This window comes from Rousettus aegyptiacus, unplaced genomic scaffold (genome assembly GCF_014176215.1).
Source record: "Rousettus aegyptiacus isolate mRouAeg1 unplaced genomic scaffold, mRouAeg1.p scaffold_m13_p_11, whole genome shotgun sequence".
Lineage (NCBI taxonomy): Eukaryota > Metazoa > Chordata > Mammalia > Chiroptera > Pteropodidae > Rousettus > Rousettus aegyptiacus.
The window spans coordinates 53,590,701-53,605,278 of NW_023416286.1; positions in this window are offsets into that span (position 1 = coordinate 53,590,701).

Sequence of the window (14,578 nt, forward strand, 5' to 3'; positions counted from 1 at the left end):
TTTCTCCAGAATACTTAGAAAATTTAGTGTCCTATGTTATTTAATATTTAAGTTAATTGAGAGAGATAACAACTCCCCATACATAATTATTTTCACCTAACATTTTTTATAAATAGGTATTTTACATATCAAATAATTTTATATTTTATGAATACATGAAATTATAAGTTAGTAAACAATAAATATTTCCACTAAATTATTTTATTACTACAATCATAGTGAAAAGAAATATAATGGAATAATGTATACTTAATACTAAAACTACAAAAAAGTTTTATCTTCTAATAATAATTATTCCATTATTGAGAGTAGAGGCAACTGGGAACAATAATTTTTAATATACAATGCTATGAATATAGGATATATAAGGTATTTGACTACACATGATTTCTGCTCAACAAGCGTTACATAAGAGTAAATGAATCTATTAATAATTGAACCCTAAACATGGTCTACCTTATTTATATTTGTAAGCATAATATTCCATTCTTTCCTCAAGCTAAACCCCTAAATACAAAGCCCATTATTTTGAATATAGGAAGCTCTTAATAAATGCTTGTTGAAATGAATGGAAATGAATTAGGTCTAAAAATATCCTACGAGGTATTTGGAGCAGTGCCTCTCCAACAGAGCAGTCTGAAAAGTTCTTTCCCTGTAGGGTGACCCTCAAGTATGAATTCCGTAATCACAAACCTTGATTATATATCTAGACTCTTTTTGAGACTTTTAAGTGTTAGTTTATTTGACCTCTAATAAGTTTTACAGTAAAGAAACCCCTTTAACTGTATCCATTTATTTCTCAAGCATAATTAACCCCAGAAACTCTTTTCCTTCTCTTAACGTTTATTATAACTGGAGGCTAGCATTCTTAGTAATTCAGTATGAGAATCATTTTTAAGATGTCAACTTCTTGAAACAAAGTCCTTACTATTATTGTATTTAAACGTATTTGTCTCTATACATTATAACTTTTATCTGTAGTTTATATTGGGTTTTCTGTTATTTATAGCTTAGCTAACAGAACTTTACAGTGCTAATAAAGGGAAATATAAATGTGATTTGGAAATGTCTCATTTTTCATAATATCATGACTCGGTTTCATTATGACATCTTTAATAATAAATATCAGTGCTTAAGCTAAAATTTTTTTTGTAATTTTTAAACTTTTTCTTAAGGTATAGATTCAAAATGTTAAATTTTTAGTAATGAATAAAAATTAAGGACATATATCTACTTACAGAATTCTTCCTTTCTTACTTTTTTTGTAAAGTCGCTGTTCTTTTTATGAGATCACAACTAATAATTGCTATAAATTAGTCATGATAAAATTGCTTCTTACTGTAATTTGTTCTTGGCTCAAAAAGTTTAGTTAAGAAACTGAGAGTTATATTAGTTTTAATGATGTTTTTAAATGTTTTTTTTTTTAATACACTAGAAAAGCATATATCAGGTGTATTTTTCTGTGAATATAATTGAGAGGCAGAATGATGGGTTGAAAGGGTTCTTACGATCTCCTGGGTTTAAATATTAGATCTGCCTCAGGAAAGCCATGAGCCTTAGGTTAGTTATTTAATATCACTAAACCTCATTGTGTAAATCTTTAAATTGGTTATAAACCCTAGGTGTGTTGAGGCTACTTTATCTTTTGAGATTAAAAACATTTGCCTGATATTCTTACCTCCTACAGAAAGTATAATACCAATATCGAGATTTCTATAAATCTTTGTTATGGGCTGAATTGTGTTCTACCCCTCTTCCTTCCAAAAAAATGTATAAGTTGGTCCTAATCTACAGTTCCTAAAAATGTGACTATTGTTGGAGATAAAATTATTAAAGTGCTATTAAGTTAAAATGAAGTCATCTGAATAGGGCTTAATCCAATTTGATCAGTGTCTTACAAAAGAGAAAATTTAGACACAGACGCACATGGAGGAAGTCAACGTGAAAGACAGCTACTGGCAATCCAAGGAAAAGGCCTAGAGCACATCCTTTACTCCCACTCTCACAAGAAACTAATCCTGTCAATACCTTGATCTTGAACTTCTAGTGTCCAGAACTGTGAGAAAGTAAAGCTTTGTTGTTTAAGACACGCAGACTGTGGCACTTTGTTATGGTAGCCTTTGGAAATGCATATAATCTTTGGCTTTCTACACACAATTGTTGCCTTGTCCAGTGTCCAGATACCATCTATCATCTATGTATTTGTGAAAATGTTGTGTGGAATCTAAGTGGTAGATCCGTTCTCAATTTTCTACTTCACACTAATCTATAAGAAGAATCAGTCGATATTCCTTGATTTCTATAAGAACTACTCAGACAGTATTTCGGGTGATTTCAGAGTTAATATGACAATAACACAAACAACCCAAAATTGTATAACATACATGCTTTTCTTGCAAGTCCCTCATTTAATGGTTCTGAGAATTCCTCACCAGACACCTTTCTTTGCAGATCCCAGACTGCCACTTGCTGTTAATTGAATCCCACTCTTTCTTTCCCAAATCCCATCTTCCTAAAGAAAACTCTCAGCTTTTTATTCTCCTAGTATTTTTTTTTTCTTCCCTCATCCTTCCAAGAAGCTGCATTCCCTGCATTTTATTATGCAGAACAATTTGACATTCCACTTGGGCCTGGCTTTGCATTAATAAAGTGCCATAGGTTTCACACAGAGCCGTCAGATGTCTTGGCTAGAACTGAAAAATGTTAACCTTACTTTGGCTCTTTCTTCACCTATCTTCATAAGTAGAAAATGAGGGAAATAAAAATTTATTTTGTCATTACTGTAAGCAATCATCTTTTATGTTTGAATACTTTTATATTTTTTCTCACTACTATAAATTCATCAATGGGTTGTTGTGAGGACTGAAGATAAAATATCTATGTCAGTGATCGACATATAAAAAGTCAATGAAATATGTCCAAAGAATAAATTAATCAGTAAATAATTAGCTTATTGACTAACTAATAAATACCTTATCAGTTACTATTTTTTATAATAAATATGATATTTACATCACCATTAAAATATTCATGGGAGATCTCCAGGAAGAGAAAACATGGTACACTCTAGGAAAGAAAAAGTGCATGAATTTCAATGGATTATGAATAGTTAAGGGCATAAGCTGCCTAAAAGAGTGAATGGTTGTATTAAATTGCTCAGGCTGCCATAACAACTTACCACAAACTAAGTGGCTTAAAAACCAGAAATTTATTTCTCACAATTCTCGTGAGACTTGAAGTCCCAAAACATGTTCGGTGCTGACCACTTTAGTTCCCGTTGAGAGCGCTCTTCCTGGCTTATAGATGTCTACTACTTTCTGTCCACACATGACAAATAAAGAGAGCTCTGGTGACTTTTTTTCTAATAAGGGCAATATACCTATTGAATTGGGGACCCACCTTTTGGCCACATTTAAATTTTATCACCTCACAGGCCATATCTTTACATAAAATCAGACTGAGTGTTAGAATTTTGATATAAAAATTCTATGGACATAAAAATCTAGTCCGTAGAATTCCATCTTGACTGTTCAAATTTCACATCTTTCTTATATGTAAAATATATTAATTTCATCCCAACATCCTGAAAGCCTTAATTCATTTCAAGATCAGCTCTAAAGTTCAAAGCTTCATCTAAATGTCATCGAAATCAGATATGGGTGAAGACAAGTTACAATAAATCTTGAAAGAAAAGTCATCTCCCACTATGAGCTTATAAAACCAGACAAATTATGTGTTTCCAAAATGCAATAGTGGGATAGGTAGAAATAGGAAAAAAAGAAGAGGTGATCGGTCTTAAACAAGTCCAAACATAGCAGGGAAAATACTATTAGTTTACTATTCTGAAGAGCTCACTTGCCTAGGCGGGATATATAATAGCATTCTTTAACTCATATTAAGATTTGTTGCAAAATAATTTAATGTATAAAAAAAGTCAAATTTATATGTACTATGAATTGGAATTTTTATGCACTATAGCTGGAGCTGAATGTAATAATGCCACATATCTACAGTATGAAAGGCAACATTGAGGCCTCTGCTAATCCATCGAAGTGGAAATCTTGTCCAATTAATATCAAGAAAGACCTGAAGAGGTTAGCACTACCCAATCACAGACACATTCTGGATCCAGTTCAGAATCGGGCAACTATTTTTCAAGCAGGTACCTTCTGTAGCTTTTCTAATTTTTGCAGTTTTTTTTTGTCACCAGTAACCCTGAGACATAAACAGTTTGATGCTTTTGAGGCAATCAGGTTGAGAGTGGGTGGTAATAAAATTAGCAGATGGATATTTAAACCAGTATATAATACAAGAGACAAAAGTGCAAGATGAGGCTAGGGAAAATATCAGGACTTTAAGTGAGGGCTGTGACAAATAGAAGCAAGTCAAGAAATAGAAAACAAATATATGTAAACAGGAAGAGATTAGGGAGCAATAGATGAAAAGGACAAGCAGAAAATACTCTGTAATTCAACTTAACTCTATGAAATACCATGCCTCTGAATTAGTGAGTTCTCCCCATTGTGGTTCATATACAACTCATGATTATGTTAGCTTAAGGGTGCTACCTGACACCTAAAAACCTGACCTTGTCACAATAATCTTTTCTGTTTTCTTGGCTTGTCAGTTGTCTAAAGAAAGATGTGGCTCTTCATTGTGCATGGCTGCTTCGTTTTCTTCTATTCTGCAAGGCAGCTGTGTCCTTGCCTGATTTCTCTGGCCATCCAGTATGTGCTCTGTGACCTGGACCCTTCTGTTCATTAGTGAGAGCCTTCACCACAGACACAGTCATTATCTACCATTTACTAAAGCTTGTAAAAGTGTGCCGATTGAAGAAATGAATGAAATAAACTATCCCATTAAAAATTCAGTGTAGCATTTGTTTTATTCTGGTTGTTAATAACAGATAAGTTAGTATAGAATAACTTAGACTGATGCATTGCCATATAATTATATGAACACTAATGTTGTTTAACTCAATGTAGGTTCAAAACCATAAAAAGATATATAGGGTGACTGAAATGGTAAATGCTAATAAATAAACACAACGAAGCAAAATAATTGTGTCTCACTATAAAGCACTGGTATTTTTCATCTCCAAAATTTTTTTTGATTTAAATTAGTTTCTATATTGTTATAAGCAGCGAGATGCCTTTTTAAATTAAAAAAAAAAAACAGCAAAATTTTTCAGAGCTACACAATAGAATGGTCATAAACCTGTCTGGCACCCTAATACATATATTTTTCATGCTTGGTCTCATGGTGACCCTTGAGACTTATGGTGAAAGCCAGGGTCTCCATCCAACAGAATTTGAAAATAACCACCTATAATTTCTAAGGTCCTTTCTCATTCTCCATTGCTTTGAATTAATGAAACTAAATTTTATCATAGACAACTGTTCGATCACTAGTATATTGTACTACCTATCTATATTTTCAATGCTTTATTTTACTCTTCTAGATAGTTAATGGCATGTTGTTATTAAAATGTTACTGGAATATGAAAATGGTACAGCCAGTTTTCTTAATTTCTCATGTGTCTAGTTGGTGCCTCAGAGCTACGACATTGTACTTCTAATCACTCAGATGCATCTTCTAGCAATAGAAAAATTTCTGAAAGCGCTAAAATGACCTTCTAGAATGTGTCCTCAAAACATCATTCCATATCTGTGAAAAATACCTAGCCATATTTGAGCTAAAAAATACAAAAAAAAACCCATAATATTTTAAAGATTATAATGCTTTTTCTATTTCATATCCATTTTATTTTCAGCCTTCATAAGCAAAGCTAGCTTATAATGGGGTGCTTGTATCAAAGTTGCAGGTACTTCCATTCATTTTATAGCTATTTGCATTGCACTTTCATCATCTGAAACACAAAACGATATGTCTGTGAAACAGTCAAATTTTGCATACACAGCCCCTTGCAATATTCAAAATCATCCAACTTTGAAGCTCAGAGTGTTCATGTTGGAAACTTACTAGGAGAAATGTGTTTGGAGCTTTACCAAATCAATAACTTTCAAAATGTGGTTTGAAACATTTGTTAAAGTCATAATGTGTGTAGGCATGCACATCCTAAAAATATAGCAATGTTTTGTATTTATTGGATGTACAGAGAGATCAAAGCCTTTGTCATAAATGCTCTCAGTAACACTCTCAGTGTTTGAAGCACTTCTTTGAGGTAAAGGTCTGCTTTTTTCTTTCTTTCTTTTTTGAGAGTATAAAATCGCTTGCAAAAATGGTTGACCTATGTTAATAGCATATTTAGAAACTTAACCAGTGCTTCGTAACATTAAACTTTACATTTAAAGCTTTGATGCAAACCATGTTTAAAATATTGAAACTATTGTCTTACTTTATGAATGCAGTCTGCCAACATTTATGGCACACCTACCCAATGCAGAATATTGCAGTAGGTATAAAGCCTGCCAGAATATTAAATTTGCAACTCATTTTCCAGAATGCTTTGGCAAAATCTTCATTTTTCTTCCCAGGTTTTACACTATGATCTGTAAATATCATGATGTACATTACACATCACAAAATATATCAAACTTGACTGATTGGAGAATTTAAGCTTACTATCCATATATTTTTTTGTTAGACTACTGTGTGTTGTAGAAAATAAATTTGCAGGACATAGTTCGCTGAAAACCTTACAGTCGAATGTTTAACACAAGGTATGAGTCCCTTGTACAACATAGATACTTGAAAGTCCTTGATAATTTAGCATTTATTTTAGTCAATATAGTCTAATTTCCTCCAAAATGTTTCTACATTTGGAAGTCAGAGATCTATCCTCCAAACAATAGTTGGCCAATCATAAAATCATTACAGATACGAAGAGCTTGTATTACAGGTCTATGTGAATAAGTGTATGGAGTCATAAGACATTCTGTGGAAATAGAGGTAAGAGTATTTCTTATATTTTGCATCAATTAATTATGATTCATATAGTTGTCTATAGAAAAAGAAAAGAAAGGAATGAGAGGTCTTACTATTTAAAGAAAGGTTAGGCTTCTTCATCCTACCCCATAATCTCCCACCAGGGAGAAATTTAGTTGCACAATGAAAGGGAGGGTCCATGTATGTTGAAAGAAACATGACTGGAAACTAAAGGCATCTAGTAAATAGTACTTCTCCAATTTTTGGCTGAAATTAAATATATTATTTTGAATTATTTCATTTAGCTACCACTTAAGTAGAAACGACTCTTGCTAGAAGGGCAAAAAGGCATTAGAGGAAGTTGGAAGATTGAAATGAGATGTTTTGGTAAAGAGATTTTAACCTTAAACATGGAAACTCAGACCACTTGAAATTAATGGCTTTTTGTTGAAGAAGGAAAATTTCAGCCCAGTGTGAATAGTTAGAAAGTGTTCATTGAATTGACATAAAATTTATATAAAGTACAGTACAGCCTTCCTGCATTTAATTGCATTTTAGGAGAAAAAGGAGAATCTCACAGAAGTCATAAGCGGTTGTTGAAATGTCTCACAGTAGAATGTGTGCCTTTGTTGAGAAATGAAAGTTATATTATGTGCTACCTTTTCATCTGTTGCATGTCTTTGCCAGCTGTGGAGACATGTCAGATGCCATTATTCTGAAAATTTTACTCTCTTTCTCAATTGCTAACCTCTTGTTGACAGTAATCAGAACTTGATGGAGGGGCCTACACAGGTGTTATATGATAGTTGGTGCTAGTGTGATATAGTATGTGACAGTTTTAGTATTACATACTGTAGGATGATGCATCATCAAATAATGTTTCAGATAATCCTTAGTCTTTCAGCAGAAATGTAATTGTTACTCATCTAATAATATTTCCAGATGGCACAGAGGGTGAGGTGCGAGCTAAAAACAAAGACTAGACTCAAAAAGTGAGGTCAGCGCAAAATGTGAAATAAGGAAAATTACCAGGGATTATGCAGAAATGCAAAACTCTTTTCAAAACTACATTTGCATAATATTGGCCATTGTGAACAAGAAAGCAAAAAGAAAACATTTTTAGTGTTATAACATTTTGATAAAATGAAAGGATAATTTGAAATGTTTCCCTCGTTAGGTTTATTTCTAAAGCGTAAGTATTGTGGTAAAAGTAAACAATGTTTTTCTTTATAAGTTTCAGAATGGGGTACCCAATTTATATAAATAACATTCTTGCAGATGGTATTTTATAATTAATATATGAATATTGCAATATGCTATTTTACTATTTTCCACAAGTTTTGGTTGTTAAAGAGCAAAATTTAAACAATTTGTTATCAAAATTTATGTTTGTCATTGTCAAATAACATTTACTATTACTAACTGGCAATGTTGCTTTACCAGAGTATACAAATATATATATTTTTTTAATTTGTTGACCAACTCGCCTTCTTCTGAAGATTCAGTGCATGGGTAAAGAATTCATTTAACAAAGGACATGGACTTTTGAAGTGTTAAACCTCTCAATAACTATAGTGCCTCCTTGATAACCAAACATATGACACGTACAAGATTCATTTTCCAAACTTGCAAGCAAATATTTAATGAGAAAGTATTTTATGACACTTACATTTTGAATTTTAATCAATGAAACATTTTTTTTCATGTTTTAAAGAATAAAAATAGTAAATAAAAATACCCTAAAAGTTTTATAATTTCCAGAAGCAAAGTTTATATCAAAACCCTCATAACTTATTTCTAATATTTATACTACATAAATAAAGAATCTTTGTTTCTTTTAAAGTAGCAGATTTTTAATGCAGTTCTTGGGAGACAGATTCTACTTCTTGTTGTTTTATTTTCCCAATTCTAAGAAACAAGACAATCAAAGTTCTGAAACATCCGCTTTTAATACTTATTATAAAAAACAAAGAGATAACGCAAATTCTTATCATTGACATGGAAAAGTAGCAATTATAAATATTTAGTTTGGAAAAATATCTTCATTTAAATATTTTTGTCAAAACATCAAATCTACAGCATGGCCTACTGGATACTTATAAAGATTTATTTTTTTTTTTCCATTTAGAAATGCTAAATGATATTTTAAGAAGGGTTTAAGAAGGTTTTCTAATGTAAAGATGAGAGTACTTTATCTATATATTTTCAAATATCTTTCAAGTATATCTTTTAGTTAAGAATGAAGAAAATTTCTACTTTAACAGCATCTAAAATGTTCAACTTCTTGGATAAGCTACCAAGTGATTAAATGGATTAATCCAAGTCTCAAATAAAAAAGATAGTCAAGAAGAAAAATGAAAATATCACTTGGCTCACAGGTATTTCTATATCAGGCTTTAATTTGTATTAATATGATAGTGATTTTGTCTATGTGTGTGGACATATATAAAAAATGTCTTCAACTTTGTATTTCCTCAATCATAATCTAATATAGTTTATGGATAATAAATTTCCAAATGTTGCCTTTTGGTCCTTTCAAACATTTAAATCTATCTATCTATCTATCTATCTATCTATCTATCTATCTATCTATCATCTATCTATCCTCTATTATCTGTCTATCCTCTATCAATCTACTTATCGTGTATCTATCTATCATCTCTAAATTTTTGTGTCTGTTTATTTATTTTTATTTTTTTTATACATTTAGGGGCCAGGAATTGGGTCTTGGAGGGGTGATCAGAAGTGCTCTACCTCATTTAGCTGGAGCTAGTGAGGTATCTTCTACAGCCTTACTACCGGATAAATTGCCAAGGCAAGGAGGATGTACCTCATATATTGAGCTCAATTTAAGATTTCTTAGTGTGGAAAGAATAAGCTATAAAATTGCATCTTTAAAGTTTTTATTACAAAAACCATCAGGGCTTTTTCTCCAAGTTTTCCCTGTTTGTTAATTTAGCCATAATTTCTATATATGCTTGGGGAAATTCTTAAGTTATGAGATAAAATGAGATAGTATTGAATAAGCCTAGTTTGCTCAAAAGTTTTTACATTCTCTTTTTCTTATATACCTGTTATAAGACATCATTTTTAAAGCAAAGTCTCTGTTGTGAATATTATTTTATACTGTGTCCACTATCTTATATAATCTTAATAAAATACTTTCAAAAGTTACTCATTACTTTTACAAATTCAAAGACTGGAAAACTGAAACCCAGAGAAGCTACTTAGTTATCCTGAAATCACAGTTATTAAAATGGTGGACCTGACTGTAAAAACCAGGTCCATTTGTCTCTAAAACTAACATACATTATTTTGCCAATGTGGCCCCTGGTCATTGGTTTTGATAAGTTGCTTAAGACATATCAAATATGTATACTTTTTAGTAGGATCCTTTCACAAGACTATACTATTTGGTTGTACTTTTTTTACTCTTTTAACCTTATCCTAACCTGAACATCATTCAAAAGAAAAAAAATTATGCTGCCTCATCACCATGAAAATTGTCCATAACAGGAGGTAATTATAAAAATGACAATGCCAATCTTTCAAAGGACAATAGTGATTGCCTTATACATTTTTTTTATATTTTCAAATTAGTTAAGTAATACTAATTTATTAGTTAAGTAATATTAATTTATTTATCTTTTAATTTATTTTTGATTTTAGTATGTTTTCTCTTTAAGGCCTTAATTCTCTGTGTAACTAGGATAATCCAGCATTAAACATGGTTATGTTTCTACTTGACACCTAAATTATATGCATTTGTTTGTTTGTTTTGGCCTGAAAAAATATAGCAAACCTTGCTGTCTTAGTTATTTATTTTAAATTTGTTTACAAGCACTTTATATTTACTTCTTTGTCAAAATATTCATCTTCAGTCACTACATGGAGGGAAGGAGTTCAAGTCAACCTAATATTTTGACCTTAGGTTATACATGTATCTATTGATAATTGGTATCAAGAGAAATGTTTTGGAATTTCAATTTTAGCAGATTTTTTTCCTCTTAAAATTTCCTGGACAAATAATAAAACTAGAGGGCATTTTTTTCTTGTGACTATTTTCTGAATTACAGTCTAACTATGTTTGACTTTTCCAAGAATAAAAATACATCTGCAGAAAAAAACAGATCTTCGTCCAATTAAGAATTTATTAAATTATAAAATTTTATTCAAGAATGTACAAATATTCACAGCAGGACACTTATCCATAGTAAAATCCTCAACTTTAAAAATAAGAGAAAAGAAAAATGAGGCCAAAAAAGACAGATAGACGATTAATTTTTTTGTGACATCGGTTAACGAAATCCAGTAAGTTTCAGGTATACAATTTAACAGTAAGGTATATATATATATATATATATATATATATATATATTGCATTGTGTGTTCACCTTCCATAAATTTATTTCTGTCAACATATATCTGACCCCTTTAATCCCATTTACTTTCCTCCTCCCCTCTCACCCACTATCCTCTGGTAACCTCTATCTATTGTTCATGTCCACAAGTCTCTATTTGTCCTATTCTTTTGTTGTTTTTAGGTTTATATCCCACATATAAGTGATAGCATGTGGCTTTCAACTTTTTCTGTCTAGGTTATTTTGCTTAGCACGATTATCTCAAGGTCCATCCATGTTGTTACAAATGGCAGTATTTCATCTCTTCTTATGGCCAAAAAAAATTTTTTTTAATTAAACAAAAAAGCAGGCTGAATCACACAGCGCGTACACACACACACACACACACACACACACACACACACACACAGAAACACTTCTGAGGAGACTCCTTGATATTCAAGGATAAACATTTGTGATTTAGTTATTCCAAATGACTTAAAAAATCCTTCGATATACATAAACTGGGTGAACCATTTAGATGAAAAAAAACCCATAATTATATTTGCTAAAAAAGAGAGAGAGAGAGAGACAGAGGGTAGGAGGAAGGGAGGGAGGGGGGAGAGAGAGAGGGAAAAGAAGAAAGAAAGAAAAAGAGAGAGAAAGAAAGAAAAAAAGAAAGAAAGAAGGAAGGAAGGAAGGAAGGAAGGAAGGAAGGAAGGAAGGAAGGAAGGAAGGAAGGAAGGAAGGAAGGAAGGAAAGAGAGAGAGAATACCTATAACATCATAGAAGTCCAATATAGAAGTTGAGGAGTTTTATGGCTGGATAAAATTAATCCCCTTCTTTGGATATTTTGAAATTTCATTCCAGGTGTGAATAACCTCAGAACAGGGAGCCTATCTGCAAAGTACATTAACTCTAAATTACTAATAAAAAACAGATTTTATTCAAGGGCAGAGCTGTTATGGGAATTGAAATTCCAAGACCGCACAATATTGTTCACTTAGGGATATTATGTTTGGTAACAGTAAAGAAAAAAGGAGCAGTGGAAAGGCCAGTAGTTTTAACAACTAACACCAAAGCATGTTCCAAGCGTGAACCATAATACCCAAAGGCACTGGAATCTGGATGTCCGCCTGCTTGATCTAATCCTATAATGTAAGAATGAAAGGCTGTTGACAGAAGCAAGTGATTTTATGTCTGTTTTTTTTTTTTTTTCCTAAATTGTCCACTGCTACTCAGGTGTTCCCTGTGAGGTACACATGGGGAGTTTTTATTAGTTGGATCCCTGTGTTTGTATTTCTCACCTAAAAAAAAAAAAAGGAACACAACAGTATGATGGCTTTTCATCTTCTCCCTTTATACCAGGTTGCTTTTTTTTTTTTTAATTAATTAATTCTACTATATTATGAACACATTGAAGCATTGGAAAAAGAACAGTATTTTGACTTGACGTAGATTAGGAAACTGTTAATACAATGAAATAAGCTTTCTCCTTAGGACAACCAGCACCGACTGCAGCATCTCTTTTCCTCAAGCCCTGTGCAAAAGACTATTTATAATGATTTTTATAACATCATATCTTCTGACCTCTTCGCGCGCACACACACACACACACACACACACACAAACATTTGAACTCTGTAAAACACTGACTAGTTCAATAAAAATATTCTTTTTCTAACGAGTTTCTAACTTTTTAAAGTACAGAAACTTTACACAGAATTCCTGAAAGAAAATAAATGTTGAGATCTGTAACTTTCCTAAGTGTAGCCAACCAACCTCCAAGAGAGCCAGTTTTAAAAAATCACTACATAAAGGTGACATTAGGGGAGATGAGCCCCATGAGGGACACGCTGTGGGACTGGATTTCTTCATCAGACTGGAAATAAAAACTGAAAATAAGTTGAAAATAAGAGTTTGATTGCTCCCAGAAACAGGGACTTTTAGAATCTGTCATTTGACAAAAAAGGAAGAGAGATAAAATCACTGGGAAGGAATGGAACTTTGACAGAAGAAAACATTTTTAATAAGATGTTTGATCATATTTCTGTTCTGGGATATGAAAATGAAGAAGTAATAAACAAATAAACAAAAATTATGTATTTCCCAATCTTTAAGGGGCATAATGGGTAATATTGGTTTGGTAGAGGCAATACGGTTTGAGTATGGCTTCAAGACAGGTACAACACAAAAGTAATGCTACCCTCAGGAAGCGCTCCTCTGCTGGATTTCATATCTATTTGGGTAGAGTTATTATCACTTACGTATAAGCAGTGAGTACATTAGCAATGCATTCATTAGATTCATTTTTCAACTTCCTCTCTACGATTCTGCTCCCATGATTCTTTAGAACAATGATTCTTAAGGTTTGGGGTGAAAAATCTTGGCTTGTTGTTTCAACATTCTTAAATCTTTAAAAATACTTTGAAATAAAAATTCTCACAATCTCTGTTATAAGTATTTAAAGACTATTATTTTTCTAGTCTAGAATATTGTGTGATTTTTAGTTTTTCTAATTGTATATTTTTTGATTGAGATATAATTGACATATAATATGTTAGTTTCAAGTGTATGACATACTGATTCGATATATGCATATGTTGCGAAATGATTACCACAATAAGTCTAGTGAACATCTGTCACCACACATAATTATACCTTTTTACTTTTTATGACAACTTTTAAGATCTATTCTCTTAGAAACTTTGAAATATGTAATACAATATATTTAACTGTACTCACTATAATGTACATTATATTCCCAGAACCTATTTATTTTATAACTGTAAGTTTCCCCACCTTCATCTACCTTTGACCACCTTCATCTATTTTGCCCACCTCTGACCCTCTTTACCTCTGGCAACTAACAATCTGTTCCCTGAATCTGTGAGTTTCTTTTTGTCTCTTTCTCTCTCTCTCTCTCTCTCTCTCTCTCTCTCTCTCTCTCTCTCTTTCTTCTTTCTTTCTTCCTTTCCTTTTTTATTGCTTGCTTGCTTGCTTACTTTCTTCCTTCTTTCATTCTTTTACAGAGTACTATAAATACTTGTGAGTTATGTCACAAATAACTTAATAAATAAATTTGAGTACATTTCAGGTTGTATTTAATACAACAATATTTTTCACACAGATTCTCCTTGTGAGCACGTAGGTGCAATTATGGGACTGTGTCGTTTCAGCAAACATCGTCCATAAGATTGTTTTCTAATATTTCAGAATCATGGGTATTTCAATAATGCCATATTAAAAACTATAAATAGTTTAACTCTGAAAAATAAGATAACTTAGGTCAGAAAAGGGAAAACAAATTTCCAAAGGTAGATAGAATATATATACACCTTGGAAAAAAT